The sequence below is a fragment of the Balaenoptera physalus genome (genome assembly GCF_965194825.1).
Source record: "Balaenoptera physalus genome assembly, chromosome: 5".
NCBI lineage: Eukaryota > Metazoa > Chordata > Mammalia > Artiodactyla > Balaenopteridae > Balaenoptera > Balaenoptera physalus.
Genome location: NC_138884.1, coordinates 136133552 through 136154943, shown reverse-complemented (window position 1 = coordinate 136154943; position 21392 = coordinate 136133552). Strand labels below are relative to the sequence as shown.

Below are 21392 nucleotides of genomic sequence, written 5' to 3'. Positions count from 1 at the left end.
CTACCCATTTGTTCTCTGTATCTGTGAGTTTATTTCTGTTTTGTTCTGTTTTTTGGATTCCACATATAAGTGAAATCATGTGGTGTTTGTCTTTCTGTGTCTGACTTATTTCACTTAGCATAATACCTCTAGATCCATCAGTGTTATTGCAAATGGCAAGATTTCATTCTTTTCTATGGCTGAGTAATATTCCATTATATACATATACATATATATACACATACGTATATATTTGTCTATGTATACACACACGTGTATATATGTAGGTATGTATACACACACACAGACACAGACGCACACCACATCTTCTTTATACATTTATCTGTTGATGGCCACTTCTTCCATATATTGGCTATTGTAAATACTGTTGCAGTGAACTTAGGGGTGCATATATCTTTTTTGAATTAGTTTTTTGTTTTTTATCACAAAAATACCTAGAAGTGGAATTACTGGATCATATGGTAGTTTTATTTCTAATTTTTTTTGAAGACCTGCATGCTGTTTTCCATAGTGGCTGCACTAATTTACATTCCCATCAACAGGGAAAGTGTACAAAGGTTTCTTTTTCTCCACAACCCACTAACACTTGTTATTTGATGTCTTTTTGATAATAGCCATTCTGAGAGGTGTGAAGTCATATTTCATTGTGGTTTTGATTTTCATTTCCCTGGTAATTAGTGATGTTGAGCCTCATTTCATTTATCTGTTGGCCATCTGTATGTCTTCCTTAGAAAAATATCTCTTCAGGTTCTCTGCACATTTTTTAATTGGATTGCTTGTTTTTTGATATTGAGTTGTATGAGTTCTGTGCATATTTTGGATATTAACCCCTACTGGATACATCATTTGCAAATATCTTCTCTCATTCAGTAGGTTGTGTTTTCATTTTATTGATGGTTTCCTTTGCTGTGCAAAAACTTTTTAGTTCGATGTAGTTCCATTTGTTTATTTTTGCTTTTGTTTCCCTTGCCTGAGAAGACAGAACCAAAATCATATTTCTAAGACTGATGTTAGAGTGTACTGCCTGTATTTTCTTCTAGGAGTTATGTGGTTTCAGGTCTTACATTTAAGTCTTTAATTTATTTTGAGTTTATTTTTGGATATGGTGTAAGAGTGTTGGTTCAGTTTCATTCTTTGTGTGTATCTGTCCAGTTTTCCCAAAGTCATTTATTGAAGAGTCTGTCTTTCCTTCATTTTATATTGCTGCTCGCTTGTCATAGATTAATTGACTGTGTAGAGATTGATTTATTTCTGGGTTCTCTATTCTTTTACATTGATCTATGTGGTTTTGTGGTGTATTTGTCAGTACCATACTGTATTGATTACTAAAGCTTTGTAGTATAGTTTGAAACCAGGGAGCATGATACCTTCAGCTTTGTTGTTCTTTCTCAAGGTTGCTTTAAGTATTCAGGATCTTTCGTGGTTCCATACAAATTTTAGGATTTATTCTAATTCTGTGAAAAATGCTGTTGGTATTTTGATAGAGATTGCACTGAATCTGGGGATTTCTTTGGGTAGTATGGACATTTCGAACAATATTAATTTTTTTAATCCATGAGCATGGTATATCTTTCCACTTATTTGTGTTGTTTTCAATTTCTTTTATTAGTGTTTTATAGTCTTGAGAGTACAGGTCTTTCACCTCCTTGGTTAAAATTTTTCCTATGTATTTTATTTTTTTGTCTGATGTAATTGTAAATGGGGGTGTTTTCTTGATTTCCCTTTCTGATAGTTTGTTATTAGCATGTACAAAAGCAACACGTTTCTGTATATTAATTTTGTATCCTGTAACTGTACTGAATTCATTGATTATGTTCTGATTTTTTTTTGGTGCAGTCTTAAGGGTTTTCTATAATAAGTATCATGTCATTTGCAAATAGTGGCAGTTTTACTTCTTCTTTTCCAATTTGGATGCCTTTGTCTTTTTCTTGTCTGGTTGATGTGGTTAGGACTTCCAATACTATGTTGAATAAAAGTGGTATGAATATGCGTCCTTGTTTTGCTCCTGATCTTAGAGGAAAAGCTTTCTGGTTTTCACTGTTCAGTATCATGTTAGTTGTGAGTTTGTTATATATGGCTTTCATTATGTTGAAGTATGTTCTTTCTGTACCCACTTTGTTGAGAATTTTCTTCATAAATGGATATTGGATTTTGTCAAGTGCTTTTTTTACATCTAATGGGATGATTATATAATTTTTATTTTTACTCGTATTAATGTGGTATATCTCATTGATTGATTGTGGATATTGAATCATCCCTGCATCTGTGTGGTAAATCTTACTTGGTCATGGTGTATGATCCTTTTAATGTATTGTTGAATTCACTTTGCTGGTATTTTGTTGAGGATTCTTGCATCTCTATTCATCAGAGATATTGGCCTATAATTTTCTTGTTTTGTAGTGTCATTGTATGATTTTGGTATTAGAGTAATGCTGGTAGAAAGAATTTGGGGGTGATCCTTCCTCTTTACTTTTTTGGAATACTTTCAGAAGGATAGGTATTAACTCTTCTTCAACTGTTTTTCAGAATTCACCTGTGAAGCCATCTGGTCTGGATTCTTTTTTTTTTTTTTTTTTAGAGTTCAAGGAAGAAGCCTCTACTCTTTTTTTTAAAAAAATTAATTAATTAATTAATTTTTATTTTTGACTGTGTTGGGTCTTCTTTTCTGTGTGAGGGCTTTCTCTAGTTGTGGCAAGCGGGGGCCACTCTTCATCACAGTGCGTGGGCCTCTCACTGTCGCGGCCTCTCCCTTTGCAGAGCACAGGCTCCAGACGTGCAGGCTCAGTAATTGTGGCTCACAGGCCCAGTTGCTCCGTGGCATGTGGGATCTTCCCAGACCAGGGCTCAAACCCGTGTCCCCTACATTGGCAGGCAGATTCTCAACTACTGCGCCACCAGGGAAGCCCCTGGATTCTTTTTTGTTGGGAAGTTTTTGATTACTGATTCAATTTCACTATTAGTGAGTGGTCTGTTCAGATTTTCTATTTCTTCCTGATTCAGTCTTGGAAGATTGTGTATTTGTAGAATTTTGTCCAATTTTTTAGGTTGTCCAGTTTGTTGAAGTATATTGTTTGTTGTAGTCTCTTAGGATTTGTTGTATGTCTGTGGTATCAGTTGTAACTTCTCCTTTTACATTTCTGATTTTATTTATTTGGGGGTCTCTCTTTTTCTTTAGGAGTCTAGCAGAAGGTTTATCAATTTTGTTTATCTTTTATAAAGAACCAGCTCTTAGTTTCATGGATCTTTTCTATTGCTTTTTTTTGGTCTCTATTTCATTTGTTTATGCTCTGATTTTTATTATTCCCTCTTTCTCCCAACTTTGGTCCTGTTCTTCTTTCTCTAGTTCCTTTAAGTGTAATGTTAGATTGTTTACGTGAGATATTTCTTCTTTCTTGAGGGAGGCCTATATCACTACAGACTTTCCTCTTAGAATTGCTTTTGATTTATCCCGTAGATTTTGTTTTGGTGTGTTTCCATTTTCATTTGTCTCAGGTATTTTTTGATTTCTTCTTTGATTTCCTTTTTAACCCATTGCTTGTATAGTAACATGTTGTTTATCTTCCATATGTCTGTGTTTTTCTATTTTTCTTCATGTAATTATTTCTAGTTTCATACCATTGTGGTTAGAAAAGATGCTTGATATAATTTCAGTCTTCTTAAATTTATTGATACTTGTTTTGTGGCCTAGCATGTGATCTGTCTTGGAGAATGTTCCATGTGCATTCGAAAAAAGTGTGTGTTCTGCCACTTTTGGATGGAATATTCTGTCTATACCTGTTAGTCCATTTGGTCTAATGTGTTGTTTAGTGCCAATGTTTCCTTATTGATAGTCTGTCTGGATGATCTAACAGTTGATTTAAATTGGATGTTAAAGTCCCCCACCATTATTGTATTACTGTTTCTCCCTATATGTCTGTTGATATTTGCTTTATGTATTTAGGTGCTTCTGTGTTGTGTGCATAGATATTTACGAGTGTTATATTCTCTTGTTAGATTAGTCTCTTTATTATTATTTAATGCCCTTCTTTGTGTTTTGTTGAAGGCTTTAAAATCTATATTGTCTGATATAAGCATTTCTTCCCCAGTTTCTTTTTGGTTCTCATTTGCATGGACAATCTTTTTCCATCCCTTCACTTTCAGCCTGTGAGTGTCTTTAGATCTGGAGTCATTCTCTTATAAACAGCATATGTATGGGTCTTTTTTTTTTTTTAATCCATTCAACAATCCTGTGTCTTTTGATTGGAGGATTTAGTCCATTTACATTTAAAGTAATTATAGATAGGCATGTACTTATTGCCATTTTGTTAACTGTTTTCTGGTTATTTTTGTAGTTCTTTTTAATTTTTCTTCGTTTTCCCTCTTCCCATGTGATTTGATGACTGTCTTTAGTATTATGTTTGGATTCCTTTCTTTTTATTGTTTATTTTTTGGTATCTATTATAAGGTTTTTGGTTTGTGGTTATTATGAGGTTCGTATATAAAAATCTTTGTCTATAGCTGTGTATTTTAAATTGATGATCTCTTAAAGTTGAATGCATTCTAAAAGCCCTACATTTTTTCTGTTTTCTGTTTAGTTTCAGTGATTTCCACTACCCTGTCTTCCAGATTGCCTATCCATTTTTCTGTATCATCTAATCTACCATTAATTTTCTCTAGTGTATTTTTTATTTTAGTTATTGTATTTTTCAAGCCTGATTGGTTCATTTTTATATTTTCTAACTCTTTGTTGAAGTTCTCACTGTGGTCATTCATTTTTCTCTCAAGGTCAGTGGGTATCTTTATGATCATTATGTTGAATTCTTTGTCAGGTAGATTGCTTATCTGTTCCATTTAGTTATTTTTCTAAGGTTTTGTCTTTTCCTTTTGTTTGGACAATATTCCTTTGTTGCCTCATTTTGCCTAATTATCTGTGTTTATTTCTATGTATTAGGTAAGTTTGTTATGTCTCCTGATCTTGGAGAAGTGGCTTTTTGTAGGGAGATGTGGTGCCTATTAGCATACTCCTCTCTGGCTACCAGAGCCAGTTTCTCCAGGAGTGTACCCTCTGTGGGCTGTGTGCATCTCTTTTTTGGTGGGGCCAAGTGCTGCAAGCACACTGGTAGTCAAGACTGGTCCCCAGCTTGGCTGTCTGTGAGGCCCTGCTTTGTGTGGTTGCTCTGGGTGTGCTCTTGGGTGGGGCAGGCCCCTGGCATGACTGGTCGTGAGGCCTACCAGCATGTGACTGTTTAGGATGCTGGTAGGTGGGGCAGGCTCCCAGCATGGCTGGATACGAGGCTTGGTGGTGTGTGACTGGTGTGGACATCCTGGTGGGCAGGACAGGCTCCTGGTGTGACTGACTGTGTGGCTGGACAGTGTGTGACTGCTGCAGATGCACTCGTTTGCTGTGATTGTGACCAGTGCTAACAGGCTAGAGGAAGGGTGCCTGCCAGTGTCCATGTCAGCGTGGTAGAATGAGATCACACAATTGGATGCCATCAGCATCTCAGTCTCTGGCTGGGTGGGGGGAGTTCCACCTGCCTCTGGCCTGAGAGACTTTCCAAGATTAGCAACTGGGTTTGACCTAGGTGCCTTTCAAATGCTACATCTGCTGGGACTTGGAGTGAGTATTTGTGCATGTCTTTTAAGGGTGGAGTCTCAGTTTCCTGTAGCCCTCTGACTCTCTTGAATGTAAGCCCAGCTGGTTTTCAAAGTCAGATATTTTGGGAGCTTGTCTTCCTAGTGTAGTACCCATGGACTGGGAAGCCTGATGTGGGGCTCAGACCCCTTACTCCTAGGGGAGGACCTGTGTGTTTCTGATATCTCTCCAGCTTGTGGGTTGCCATGCCAAGAGTATGGGTCCTTACTGGACCGTGTCTCTGCTCCTCTTACTCATCTTCTTGTGTCTCCTTTTTTATATCTTTTGTTGTGGAAAATCTTTTCTTCTAGCCTTCAGGTCATTGTCAGAGACAGTTGCTCTGTAAGTAGTTGTGTTTTTTTGTGACTTTGGAAGGAAATGATCTCAGGTCTTCCTACTTTGCCATCTTGATCTCAACTGTTTATTAATTCTTCTTAAGTTTTTGGTAGAACTCACCAGTGTAGGCAACTGGCCATGGTCTTTTATTTGTGGGAATTTTTAAAATTAATAATTCAGTCTCTAATTTTTATAGGTTTACTCTGGCTTTCTATTTTTTCTTGATTCAGTTTTAGTAGTTTTTGTCTTTCTAGGAATTTGTCCATTTCATATAAATGAGTAATTTGTTGGTATACAGTTTGCTTATAGTGTTCCATTATAATTCTTTTTTATTTCTGTAAGGTCAGTAGTAATTTCTCCTGGGAAGGCTTGATTTAAAAGAGGGAGACAGCCAATAAAAATGTAAGTAACAAGAGGTCAAGTAGTGATCAGTGTTACAATGATACTAAAGCAGGGTAAAGTGAAGGAAGTGGGCAGGTGGCTATTTTAGATTGAGTGATAGGTAAAGGCCTGGCTGAGAAGTAACATTTTAATTGAGACCTGCATGACAATGATGAGCTGGCCACACAATTATTCATAGCATTTTAGGCAGAGAGAAATCACTAGTCCAATCGTGTAAGAAGTAAAAAGCTGGTGTATTTGAGGAATATAAAGAAACCCAGTATGGCTGAAGTGTACTGTGTGAGAGATTAGGAGATTAGGCCAGAGATACAGACAGGTCCAGAACATATGGAACCTGGCAGGCAGCTATGGTAAAGAATTTGGATTTTATTCCAAGTGAAACCATTGGAAGAGTTTAAGCAAGGGACTGACATGGTCTGTTTTATATTTTAAGAGATTACTCTGGCTCCTGCGTAGAAAACAGATTGTAAGGAGTCAAGAGGGGAAGACCATTTATGGGAGACAAATGATGTTTCATAGTAGCAATCCAGGTGAGAGAAGCTAGTTCTGGACCAGGCTAATAGTGGAGATAGAGTGAAAAGGATGCATTCAGAATATGTCTGGTAATAGAGTCACTTTGCCAATGGCCTAGATGTCAGTGGGGAAAAGAGAGGAATTATAAGAGGAATCTGAGGTTTTAGACTTGAGCAGCTTGGTAGATGGCATGATAGTAGATGATATTGTTGTGGGTCAGAGCAGGTTGCCTCAAGATATGCCATGGTGGCATATCATGGTTGCCCCAAGATATGCCATAGTGGCAAATTATTTTGAATTACAGTTACTTGACAAATACCTGGTGTGGGAAAATCATATAGAAAACACTTTCCCTCTGAAAGCAGGAAATAAATCTCCCATGTGAAGGTACCCTCTCTATACCAGGAGCATAGAAAGCATTCTTATCACCAGAGTTAGGTAATTCAAGGCTAAGAAAGCTGTATAAGCAAACTTTGTTACTTCTTCATCAGTCTGTTACCCCAAGTACAAGCCCCTTTGTTTTGTTAAATCTTCACAAATAATTGTTTCTTTGTCTAAAAATGATGTATAAACAGTCTGCTTTAGTTACTCTGGGTGTCCTATTTCTATGAGACCTCTTTACATACAAATTAAAATTTTTTTTTCCTCCAATTAATGTCTTGCATCAATTTAATTATTAGACCAGTCAAAAGAACTCAAGATGGGGAGGGGGGAAATTTCCCCCTCCCTGACATTATACATAATTTTTTCTTTGCATGAGTGTCTCCAGTACCAGACTAGGAACTTGGCATGGCAAGTATCTTATTCATTGTTGTATCTCAAGCACCTAGCAAATAACGGGTCAGTTTGGATTGGAAAAATTATATACCATGATAATAATAAAATATTATTATTATCTTTGTCCTAATTCAACTTAGGGCAATCAGAAAATGCTCCTAAGAAAGAATGTTTGAACTGACTCATGAAGGAAAGCAGGGGTTGTTGGGAAAAGGGAAAATTTGTAATTTAGCACAAAATACTCTGTTGTAGTGTCTAAGCTAGTGCTATAAGCAGAAATGAGCTTCTTTCCCTCACAAAGTTAAGTCCCTCCTTAATGGTCACTCTCATTTCTTGAATGAAAAAGCGATACTGGTTAAACTTTCTATATCCTGTGAGCTAGCTGAAGTGGTAGAATGTATATGGAGTCATAAAGGTTGGACTGAGCTTTGCCAAATTTGGGCAGCTTTATTTGTGTGTGGTTAGAAAAGTGGTGATGATTAGGACATATGCTTACTTTATAGTTTAAATTTGTACAGCTGTTCTATTTTCAATTTAAATGTTCTTTATGTTTATCAACAGTGTTGGCCTTAGATTATATGTTTTTTTTTAACATCTTTATTGGAATATAATTGCTTTACAATGGTGTGTTAGTTTCTGCTGTATAACAAAGTGAATCAACTATACATATACATATATCCCCATATCTCCTCCTTCTTGTGTCTCCCTCCCACCTTCCCCCTATCCCACCCCTCTAGGGGGGTCACAAAGCACCGAGCTGATCTCCCTGTGCTATGCAGCTGCTTCCCACTAGCTAACTATTTTACATTTGGAAGTGTATATATGTCCATGCCACTCTCTCACTTCGTCCCAGCTTACCCTTCCACCTCCCAGTGTCCTCAAGTCCATTCTCTACGTCTGTGTCTTTATTCCTGTCCTGCCCCTAGGTTCTTAAAAGCCACAGACTATATTAGTTTTTTGTGAGAACACTTAGTACAGTATGCCATGTGTACTCAGATGATAAATACATTTGACTTTTCTGGTGATAGTTTCCTATCTAGTTCTGCTTTGTGTTTCTCTAGAGATTCTATTTCCCAACAATGTTGGATTGAGATATCTTGCCTTCCTTTCCAGATTTACATTTATCAAAATTAAAAACCTACAGAAAAATTGAAATAATACAGAAATAATAGTGCAGTGAATGCTCATATACACTACATTTAGATTTACCAATTAAAAAAAATTTTGCTACACTTGCTTTATACACACACACACACACACACACTACATACATATGAAAGTAAGTTGCATTTTACCCCCAAATACTTCAGCATGAATCTTTAAGGAACAAGGACATTCTCCTTCCTAAATGTAAAACATTATTAAGCCCAAGAAATTTAACTTCAAATTAATAATATTTAGTATAGATTCTGTATTCAATTTTCTTTAATTATAACAAAAAAAGTTTTTTATAGCCTTTAACTTATTTATGGTTTTGAATCCAGGAGCCACCCAGTGATCACACATTGCATCTGGTTGAGAGGTATCTTTTAATGTGACATGCATTGTGTGTTAAATCTACTGTATATTTTGTCTGCTCTTATAGCGTCATTTGCAGTCTTTAAGGGTAACATATTTTGCCTCTTTCAAGAATAGTGCATGACATTTACTAACTATATAATAGAATAAGCTGCTTTTCCAGCTGCTGCTTAGCCTTGAAGGTTAACTATGAAAATGACTTTTCCAGTAACTGAGTGAGCTGAACTGTTGCTTTTAAAACTCTTTTTAGTGCTTCTTTTCCAGCCTTTGAACTTTTCACTAAGCATTAGTCATTTTTAATAAAAATACATTTTGTTTGTAGGTCTTAATAGCATTTTGTCCTCATAAAAATGTGGAAAACCTCACCAGACTCAATCCATTGTAGCTCTTAAAAAAAGGTAAGTTTTGAAATGAAACGCAAAAGTTTCCTCCCTCACCCCCAAGTTAATAAATTACATAATTACTAAATTCTCTCTGACCAACTTTGGAATTTCCTAATTTTAAAAACTGATGTCAGAGAAGAAATGTTGAAATACTATTAAAAACATTAAATTTGCTGAAAAGTATCCCCTGCCTAGTTATGCTACTCTAAATACTGTGGCACCGTTAACCACATTTTCTCTACCAATGTGGAGAATTTGGAGTTCTTTATTCTTTTGAGTGGCTCATTCTCATTCATTGCTGCATTTTTTGTGGATGAAGCAGTATTATCCAATGTTACTTCCCAAAGGAGTACTTTTAATTTGATTATTTCATGTCCTCCAAATGTGTAGTTTGTTTATAGTTGCAGTATAAATGAGATAAGGGAGGATTAGGTCACTAGTGGCTACAAAGTATTTATATCTTGATGGTATTTATTATTTTAATAAAAATTCTTGACATTATTATTAGAGCCAAATTGGATATGGTTATTAGCTCTGTCTTGTCTTCCTCAGCTCCATTTTTTCCTTTCTGAGTTTTCCAATGTTCTTTGAAGCTGTACCTTTTTTTTTTTTTTTAACATTTTCTTTTTTTTCCCTAAAATATGTTTTTTTGGGAGTCATATACTTAGCTTTTACAGTTTTTAATTTTTCTTTCAGCTCATCTCCAGGCCATTTTATTGTTTGTATTCATGGGCATTTTCTCCCCTCAGGTCTCTTAAGGCATGTCAACCTTCTTTAAAGCGTTCCTTCTTCAGTGAATTTATCTGTGGAGATATTATTAAAATTTATTCCAGGGTCCCTTACGTTGTTTTAAATTGCTCCTATGTTGAAAATTTTTGGCTAATGAAAATGATGTTTTTCCACTTCTCCAACTTAATGGTCCTGGCTGTCCTTGAGGCCTCGAACTTCTGTCTCCACCCAACCTCAACATGATCTAGTGTAATATATTCTAGACTTTATCATTCATCACAGTAAACTTCTACCTCTGAGGTCTCTAAAATTTGTGGAATTGACATCTTGCTTATTGCCCATTCCACCAAGCCTGCACTGCATTGTTATTCTCAGTGAAACATTCAATTACTCAAGCCTTTTATATCCTCTCTATTCAATTTCTGTGTGCTTAGTATCCAAAACTAACTCTGTGGAGAGTCTTGCCTGCACTTTTTTGGAAAACCATGTTTCTATCTATCTACAAGCTTATCCATTAGGGTTATCCTAGCAGTAACTCAAACTCATTGTGTTCAAAATAGACTCAGCATTAATTACCCCAGATATGAATGAGAACTGTTTATTTTGTTTACTGCTGTGTTCTCCACATCTGGTACGTACCGTACACGAAGTGCGTTTTTGTTGGATGAATGAATAAATTAATTATATTTCCCTCAACTAAACTGATTCCCCTTCCTAACTTCTCTATCTCATTTCTAACATTATTCCTTATCAACTGGCAGAGAGGATGTCAGGGTGTTTTGTGTTTCAGGATTTTAGGTCCAGTGAAGAGGATGAAGCCTGGAATTAGACTTCCAAAGGGGAAAAAAAAATGGAAGCCAGGCTTGAGTTGAGATAGGTAGAAGGGTTTTAATCCTGGAAGAATATGAGTTATTTTGGGGGATTTTATCAAGGTTGAGGAAGGCAACAATATTTTGGGAAGTGTTGTTTTTTTCATGTGGAGGATACATGTGTCCATTCCCATGCTGAGCTGTAAAGAGGTAACAGTACCTCTGATGGTGTGGTAGAGGGTGTGTGTGTGTGTGTGTGTGTGTGTGTGTGTGTGTGTGTGTGTGTGATTGAACATTAGGAGTCCTGGTCTTTAGCTTTTTCCTCTCCATGATCTTGGAGCTGCATCAGTCAAGTACCACAAATACGGCATAGAAACATATTTTTGTTAATGGAATATATGCAATTTTATATTATGATTTCATTAGATAGCAATGATTTCCATGTTGTCCCACAGTTTTTATGATGAAAATTCATGATACTGATTGAGGGTATGTTCTATAACTGAGCAATTCCTGTATTAATGTGCATTTAGGTTATTTCCATTTTTTCTCATTTTAAAATAAAACTGATGAATGTCTTAATATATAAAGTTTTAACTATGGCTTATTTTCAATGCTTATATAACCATATTCCCCTAAAGTTTTAAGTCTGAATCATTCTCTCTTTCTCTGAGGATTTTCTGTTTGTGTCATGGTATCAAGGCACAGGAAGCTTAATGTTCCTGGGCCTTGAAATGCTTTTTATCAGCCAATGACTGTGAATTCAATAATTTTAATTTCTTAGATGTTTATTTGAATCCACCCAGTACTGAGGATTTACTGATATTGAATAAAGAGTCAGCTGTTTAAACCAAGTATAACATACCATCATGAGCTTTATTTTTGCTGTGGATAGCTATTTAATTGTTTTTTCTCTGGAGAGCCTAGTATTTCTTGTCAATGTAAGATTTAAACAAATAATTTTCATAGTTAGCCTTTTAACTTTTAACTAAGTAGGAAATTCCCACGTATGATGAGGTAGATGGCAAACCCTACCACCTTATGTTTGCTATATGGATTCTTAATATCTTTACTGTTTAAAAATGTTTATATTTAATATATATGTTTTATTTTTTGAAAAATCAATACTTATATTTTATGAAAAATTCAAACACTACAAAAAATATACAGTAAAAAATCCTCTAGCTTTCTTCCCTAGAGGCAACCATTATTATCAGTTTCTGTGTATCCTTTCAGAGTTATTCTATGCATATTCTAGCTTTTCTCTATCACATTTACTTTAGCTAAAACTGTAGTGTTCCTGAAAAGGGGGAACATATTGTTGGGTTTTTTTTAAGCATTTATTTTTATTTTATTTATTTATTTACTTATTTTTGGCTGCGTTGGGTCTTCGTTGCTGCACGCAGGTGTTCTCTAGCTGCAGCGAGCGGGGGCTACTCTTCCTTACGGTGCGCGGGCTTCTCATTGTGGTGACTTCTCTTGTTGCGGAGCAGGGGCTCTAGGCACGTGGGCTTCAGTAGTTGTCACTTGTTGGCTCCAGAGTGCAGGCTCAGTAGTTGTGGCGCACGGGCTTAGTTGCTCCGCGGCACGTGGGATCTTCCCGGACCAGGGCTCGAACCCGTGTGCCCTGCATTGGCAGGCGGATTCTTAACCCGTGTGCCACCCGGGAAGCCCCATATTGTTTTTGTTTTGTTTTTTTTTTTAACCAGGGCTCGAACCCGTGTCCTCTGCATTGGCAGGCAGATTCTTTATTTATTTTAAAAATTAATTAATTAATTGATTGATTTTTGGCTGTGTTGGGTCTTCGTTTCTGTGTGAGGGCTTTCTCTAGTTGTGGCAAGCGGGGGCCACTCTTCATCGCGGTGCACGGGCCTCTCACTGTCACGGCCTCTCTTGTTGCGGAGCACAGGCTCCAGACGCGCAGGCTCAGTAGTTGTGGCTCACGGGCCCAGTTGCTCCACAGCATGTGGGATCTTCCCAGACCAGGGTTCGAACCCGTGTCCCCTGCATTGGCAGGCAGATTCTCAACCACTGCGCCACCAGGGAAGCCCCCCATATTGTTTTAATTACTACATTTTTTGTCATTTTAACAATACATTTATTTAAATTATTATTTACATGGGCTCAATGTAGTTTTGCTTAGTTATATTTGGCTTTCCTTTTATCTGTAAATAAAAATCTGAGTAAGGTTGATTCAGATAGTCATGAATCATTTTTTGGAGAATTAAAATTAGGAAATTAGGAATTAAAATTAGTAAATAAAAATCGGAGTAAGGTTGATTCAGATAGTCATGAACTCTTTTTTGAGAATTAAAATTAGGAAATTGTTGAAAAGGTAGAGAAACTGAATAAGACTGGGTTGGAAGTAGGGGAAAGTAGGAGTCAGGACTATCGCCTATAATATTTGAGGAGCATTCTCTATCTATAAATACTTTTCTTCTCTTCTTTAGCACATATATGTGCTTCTATTATCCATACTGTTGTTTGATAAATTATTAAATTCTGTATAACTGGTTTCTAAGCTATGCTCTGGGACTGTTAGTATTTTGCAAGATATTAATAGGTATGTGATAAAACAATTCTGTGGTGAAAAGTGTTTGGGAAAAGTGCTGTGGCATTGATAGTAAACATTTTTAGTGAAATTCATAAATTTCTTTCAAGGTATAAGGTGCTGAATGCATCCATCTGAGCTGCTAGGATATTTTACAACATATTTAGAATGACAAAATTTATTACAGAGCTCATCATTTTCTTAACTCTTTCACTAATAGATACCATCTTTGTATTTGGCAGAAGTATTCTTCTTCTTTTTTAGTGTTTGCAGAATGCAGTTTTGGCAATTCCTGGGGGGAGTAGAATTTGCTGAGGTAGTTTGTATTCTTCAAATGCAATAACTTACTATGTCAGAAGCTATTTAGAAATGCCAGAAGAAAATGTTTCCTCTTTCTTTGCCTTTCTTCTGTCATAATTGCCATAAACAATGCAAGTTGTATACATAAACTGTACAATTATTTACTTTTAGTGTTTGATGGAATAGCTTTTAAAAAGTCAGACATACTGCCAAATAGTAAAATATGTATTTATTTATTTTTCTTTGAATCAAGGGAATGTGGGAGGGCAGCACCAGCCTGGTGGGAAAGACCCTGGTCTGGGGAAGGGCAGGAAAATCAGCAGCCATATTAACACTACTTCCACTGCTCCCACCACCTTTCACTAGTGGAGTCTTTGATAGTTTAGAAAGGAATTCTACCTAGATCCTTCTTTGAAATTAGTTGAGTGGGAAGTAGATAAATAAAAAATAAATGAATAAGAACTTACATTTATATTTTCCTCCATATTCACAAATTCTTTATGAATTAGATATGCACATATACATTTTTTTGAAACTGACAAACAACCCTTTTCCAGTGATTGAGACTGTTATTTCATTATAGTTATGTGTGTATCTGGGAATAAATATTACCATTGTCTTAGCTTTATTTAATTTTTTTTCTGTCCAGTTTTAGTCTTGACTTTGGTGTGGTTATATCGGCCTATGAAATCCATAAAAAATAGTTATATTTGTCAGTATTTAGGAGTGAAACTTCTATTTATAATCCCCCTATCATCCTCTTGAAAATGAAAGAGTTCGTTTTAAACAGTGAGGACACCTCAAGGTCATAGAACTCTTGAGATTTTTATTTGACCTGATAGCAGAGCCAGACTTCATTAGATATGGTGATTCTGTTGTTGTCACCCCTTCCCCATTCATAACATAAACAAACACAAAAAATAAAATAAGGAGTGGAAGAAATTTCACTGTGGACTTGAATGACTCTCACAAGGTTTTGTTTAGGGTGAAGGTGTATATATTTATATTTTAGGAAACATTCACATTTATATATAAAATAAATTCTATATATAAATATGTTATTTGAAATATTTATGTTACTATATATTTATATTAATATATTTTATGTAAAATATCTATATACATAAAAATACATATTTTATATATGTACCTATTATATAATGTTTATATATTCATAAGTAAATAAATACAAATACTATATAAAATTCAAAATATAAATAATACATAGCTATATATAAATACATATTTCTAAATATTTGTGGTTATATTTCTATATACAGCTCTCTGTATAATATAAATATACATATATATTTATGTTTTGGGGATGTTTCATATGATAGTCTAGCAATTCCTTAAAAAAAACCAACCTAAAGTAAATACATTCTTGGCTGGTATAGTGTTGTATGTAAGTGTGCATGGAGGCTTAAGGAGGTAATAATGCTTTATTAACTTTTTTCAGAAGTGTTTAAACCAGTTATTGAGAGGATAAGTGGTTTAGTGAACAGATTTTCCCAGTAAGATATCATACCCCTTTTCTCTGCTGGCTCAAGTCTTGATCCATTAGTATTCTCTACACATCAGTGTGTTGGGGGTGGTGGGTACTTGGTGGTGGGCTTAATTGTGTTGGTGACAAAAGGTGTTACAAAGCTGGGGGGAGATCCCTTGGCATAGGAGAGGGAAAGAGAGTAGAAAGAATAAGCCAGTGATTCGAGCTGTTCATTAACCTTGCCTTTCTGTGGAAGAGATCCTTTACCCTGTCATTGGGCATGGAACTGGAAGCTGGAGTGTTGTCTCTGACCCCTGAAAACCAGGTGAATGAGGCTGTTGAAGGATGGGGTCAGCTGTGCTCCAGCTGCCACATGCCGTGAATAAAAGTCACAAAGAGACTCGTATGTGCCACTGAGCAGGACTGCAGTGAGGAGCTGGGACCTTTTAACTGCTGGTTTGTTCACCGTTTCCAAAGGACTTACATTAAGAAGCACTAAGGGCCATAATGATGGAAATGATTACTGATTAAAGATTATAAAGAAGACAGCTTGAAAAGGTGTTGGGTAGGAGTTTCCTTTTAGAGTTATGCCCATTAGCCATAGGCTAAGGTTGAAACCCACTGCTGTCAAAGGTTTACTTTCTCCTGATAGCTCTGTAGCTGTGGGCTTATTGGGCATTAGCTCTGTCACCAGGGCACCATGGCAAGGCTTGAAGTTCTGTAATACAGTTGTAGTGCCTGGTGTGGGAGGAACACAAAATGGTAACTCAGCGTGTTTGGCTGGATGCTCCCCAGTGGTGCCAGCGTAAGAGCTGGGTGAGTGGTTGCTCAGACTTGTCCAGGCATTGCTCCACCTCCTTTCCATTTGGATCAGACCTTTGGACAGAGGGTAAAGAATTGTGTCAAAATTTACTTAGTGGTAGTGAAACAACCCAATTTAGTTGTTTTCTAAAACTTTAGCTGACATGGATGTCTAGGGTCATAAGAAAAGGAAATGCTTTGGAACATGAAAGTGATAGAAGGAAGCACCCTATTTATCTTTCCCACTTCATCTTAAGACATAAGCTCTTTGGAAGTTAAATGTTTGGATGCTTAACATTGTGACAGACAACTCTGATCTTCCTCTGACCCTTCTACTCCATTTTGTCAAAGGTCCAATTCCTTGAAGAGTTTCTCATCATCATCTTCAAACACCTACTGACTGTTTCTCCGTGATGAAGCTTCCACTGGGCTGTCTGAAGCATCTGGTAGTTCACCGTCCTTTTAGAAAATTCTGGGATGATTTAATATTTACATAGTAACTCTTTTATGGGAACTTTATATCACTTTTGAGGCCTTCCTTGTCTGCCAATTCAAGTAAGCAATATTAACTAAGCACTATCGTGTGCCCTGCATGAGGACCAGATCTCAGGGGACTTAGGGGGTCACATGGATTTCACATATACTAAGCAATTAGAGAACATTGCAAGAATATACAAATTAAGGACATATTTGTGTGGTACAAGCTCTTAAGTGCAGGATGGATCAGCATAACTGAGAGTGAACCCTGGCTCTACCACTCAGGATAAATCACAGTCTCTCTAATCCTCGTGTATCTAATAGGGCACTATTAACTATCTGTAGAATTATTTAAAGAATTAAGTAACACCATGAAATACTACTCAATCATAAAAAAGAAGGAATATTTGCCATTTGCAGCAACATGGATGGACTTGGATGGTGTGACGTTACGTGAAACAAGTCAGACAAAGACAAATACTGTATGATATCACTTATATGTGGAATCTAACAAATACAACAAATTAATGAATATAACAAAAGAGAATATAGAGAACAAACTAATGGTTACCAATGGGGAGAGGGAAGGAAGGAGGGGCAGTATAGGGGTAGAGGATCAAGAGGTACAAACTTTTATGTATAAAATAAGGATATATTGTACAACGTGGGGAATATAGCCAATATTTTATAATAACTATAAATGGGGTATAACCTTTAAAAATTTTGAATCACTATATTGTACACCTGTAACTTGTATAATATTGTACATCAACTATACTTCAATTAAAAAAAGAAAAAGAAAAAAAAAGAAATAATATACAAAAAGTGCCAAGCCCATTGTAGGTACTCTGCACATGCCAGTTAGATCCACATAGGATGGGAAGACTTAAAAGGAGATAAGGGAATGTAACCTAGAAGATGAAGAATGGGGAAGGCATGATCAGCAGAGAGGAGTGATGAGTATATTTGTAAGGAGGTGGGAAGGGTAGATGAGTTAAGATAGGCAGCTGGGAATGATTTAGGTGTGAACCTGGGCCCGACTGGGATGGAGGGTTGTACAGAGAAATAATGAGATAAAAAAGAGTGACTTGCAGAGCCAGCTAAGAAGTTTGATTAGCTTCAATGAGCAGTTTAATACTGTATGAATACAAGTGGTGTTTTGGAGAGATTTTTGCAGTATGTAAAACTAATGCAGCAACTTTATGAGGAAAGTATTATTATTATCCCCATTTTCCAGGTGGAAAATAGTGTTTGGAAGAGGTTTAAGAAAACTTTACAAATGTATTTACTATGTGAGTAACATTAATGGCAATCAAAATGGAAGAAAAAATTAATTCATGATCCACCCATCCAAACAAATCAGACTGTTTTCATTTTCTCATATTCCCAATTGGTTTTAGTTTTTTGGCTAAGGTATGGAAATATTGTTATGAATATTATTTGAATTAATTTCTGTCAGTGCTTTAAATAGTGCTTGGCACGTAGTAAGCACTCACTATATGTTAGCTATTATTTTTACCTTAATACAGATCAAGAATTTATAGAGTAGATGAGACAGTCTGTGTTAACAGACTGCTTAAGTAAAAGGCATTTTGGCAGGTAAGTTTTGTGACCTTCACTATTTTCACTCACAATTTCATGACGGTTTCATGTGTAAGCTAAATACAAAGGAAAGTCCTAATCTTTTCCAGAACAGAATGAGGTATGACTGATATGCAAGTTATCTGGTTTTTAAAGCTAAATTCTTTGGTGGCGTGTCAGAAGTTTGCTCTCATTAACCTGCAAGGGGGAAAAGGAACAGAAAATCAATTTATTACAAAAATTTATGTTGTATTTGATGGGTAATCTGTGGTTGGGATTTGTTGGCTTAAAATATATGTTCAATTATTATACTTTTCCTAGAAAAGAGATGAATTTATTTTTTGATTATTACTTTCTTGACAGTTTTATTTTGTAGGATGAATACTCAAGGTTTTAGTGTGTTCTAAGAGTGAGTCAGGCAGTATATGTCCAAACATCCTCATTTTCTTAAATTTTCCTGGTGAGTTATGTGAGAGTTAGCAAATAGTTACTCGATTTGCAGTAAATTATTTCTGGACTAGTAAAATTGCGAACTCTAACTGCCAACCCTGAGTTATTTTTCTAAAGACTTTCTGTTCATGTTTCTAAAATCTTAGCCGTTGTTACCACTTAGATAGGGTCATTATTTTTCAAGTGCTGAAATCTAAGTTGTTGAATGAGTAAGTCTAACCTTTGACATGAAAGAAAATTTAGAGGAAAAAGGGATTTCATTTGCTGTTCATTTTCAAGGCCGTGTCTTTTAATATGAATTTATCAAGAACATGAGTCACATTTTTCACACCTCTGTGTCCTTTGGGACATAAACATTTAGGGAGATCCACAGGCATAAAGACTGCTCTGTGCTGGGAAAAATGATAAAAAAATTAAGAAACTGGAATTAAAAATGAAACTCCTTTGTACATTCTTTGTATAAGTCAATAAGCTTTCTGGGCTTTTGGGTCTTCTCAAATCTCCTCAAAGGCATTTGTGGAACAATTATAATGACTGAAGTTGCCATTACATTCTTTCTAGGGAGCCTGGGAGGAAAGAAGGCTCATTTACAATGTAGTCTGGTAAATGGGTTACACTTCTGCTGAGAGGATTGTATCTTTTCCAGCTATAAGCAATAGCTCAGAACATCAGTTGGTAAATGGATCTAGGTTTTAGAATTTACCTGTTAGTGCATGCAGATATGAAGACATTAACAAAAATCATTAATCAGTACATGTTCAAGGGCTTTAGTTTGCTTTATGCTCCTTTACCCTCTCTCTCTCTTTCTTCCTTCTTTTTCTTTATTTCATTCATTCATTTTTAACATCAGCATTTTATAAAATTTAATAGGTAATTTTATACTTGCTGCAATAGAGAGTTTGCAAGTTCTTCTGGAGAAGAGACTCAAACCAGGAGGATAGGTAAAGATAAGAAAACTTCAGAAAAACACTTTTTTGGTTGCTCTGAATTCACTGGGGATGTACTAAAGAGAGATTTTTGAAGCATTATTTATTTGAACAATCTGGCACTATCGTCAGCTTTCATTTCACTCAAAACTTGTTGAGGAAATGATTTTACCATAGAGTTACTATTGTGCAACGCCAGTCATTTTTGTTGCTCTTTCCTTGTTCCTTTTCTTTCTTTCCCTCTATCCCTCCCTCTCTCCTTCCCTCTATTCCTTCTTCCCTCCCTCCTTCCCTTCCTTCCTTCCTTCTTCCTTCCAAGTGTTTTCCTCTTTTTAAAAATCACTTCAATATCTACTACTCAGTCAAAATAGTGAACAGAGTACAAACTTTTGTGACAGTTCATTTGGAATATTGTGATTTGTTACCCGAGAGCAGTTATTACTGTCTCGCCTCATACTGTTTTGCTGTGTACTATTGTTGGAAAGATTGATTTTACAGGACTGGCTAGCAAAGCAGCAGTCACTCTCATTATACTTAGAAGTGCAAGAAAAATATGGCGTCTTTATTTTTCTCTATTGCTGACAGTCTTACTTGGGTAGTTAAGAAAAAAATAAACTTTATGCTTTGCAATTTATAATTCTTTACTCTTTTCTGGTTTAGTCTCTTTTTGATGGCTTAGTGTCTTTTATATTAAACTCATGGCCCTTCTGATTTCTATCCCCTTCCTATGCTTCTCTTCAATATGGAGTCTGAGAGTGATTTCATGGTGGCAGGGGAAATTGGAAACCTCTCTCCATATCGTGTCCTGTGCATCCTTGCTGTGGTTTGGAGTTACAAAGTCCGTGATAAAGTTATGATGCTCATTATAAAAGCCTCTGATTGATAAGCATGAGGTTTGTTCTCTCTTCTTGCCTTGGTAACCATACACTCAAGGGCTTAGCCAGAGAAGACTACATAGGTCTTTTAAGTTACTTAGTTACTAAGAAAAGTCATTTCTTAGGGTAGCCCAAAGATTATTGTGAAATGGCTGTGAAGAAGATTGTCAAGTCACTCTGAAAGCAAGTATTCCTATTCTATTTAACTTGAGAAAGCTATGTTTTCCCATCTGCATTCTACACTTTTGCGGCCCAGTTCTTAGTACCTCAAATACAGAAATTCATTCAACTTGGTCCAAATTACGTCATGTGGAAAATTTTGACATTAACAACTGTTTTCATTTTTAGTAATTCCTTCTTTCCTTCTTTCTTTCTTTCTTTTTTTTAAATTTTCAAATGACCTTTATCTCCATTTCAGGCAGCCTGCGCTCACTATTTCAGAGAAGGAAAACCTGACAGAACAATTGAAAAAAAACTAGTTGATCCCAACTTCTGAGTTTAAAACTTCTGATGGAAACAGTAGTTTAAAGAAAGGATTGGAAGGTTAGCAAGAACTCATCATAACTAATGTAAGAGAGTGTTGTCCTTTTCCTAGACTTGATAAAGATTCCATGGACTGAGGATCAGGTGCCTTTCCCTGATGCCGTGACACTAAGCCAACTAGAACTTAAACGAATGGGGGAGAGAACCCTAAATTGAGTTAACTGTGATTTGATTGAGAAAGTACCAAATTAACTGGGTTTAACTTCAATCAGTGAGTTTAAGTTTTTTGCTACCAAGTGGAGTAGGGAGTAAGTTGAATTTCAGAAAAAAAGTACACTTCTTATACTGGACCCATTGCATAGAGTTCCTAGCAAGTATTAA

General features: G+C 36.0%; 1 long non-coding RNA gene across 1 annotated transcript; it reads left to right on the top strand.

Moving 5' to 3' along the window:
* The first annotated feature begins 11343 nt into the window (after window positions 1-11343).
* LOC309661036 lies at window positions 11344-15315 on the top strand. Its single transcript, XR_014263816.1, has 2 exons — window positions 11344-13269; window positions 13357-15315. It is a non-coding gene; the product is annotated as an uncharacterized lncRNA (long non-coding RNA).
* Window positions 15316-21392: the final 6077 nt, after the last annotated feature.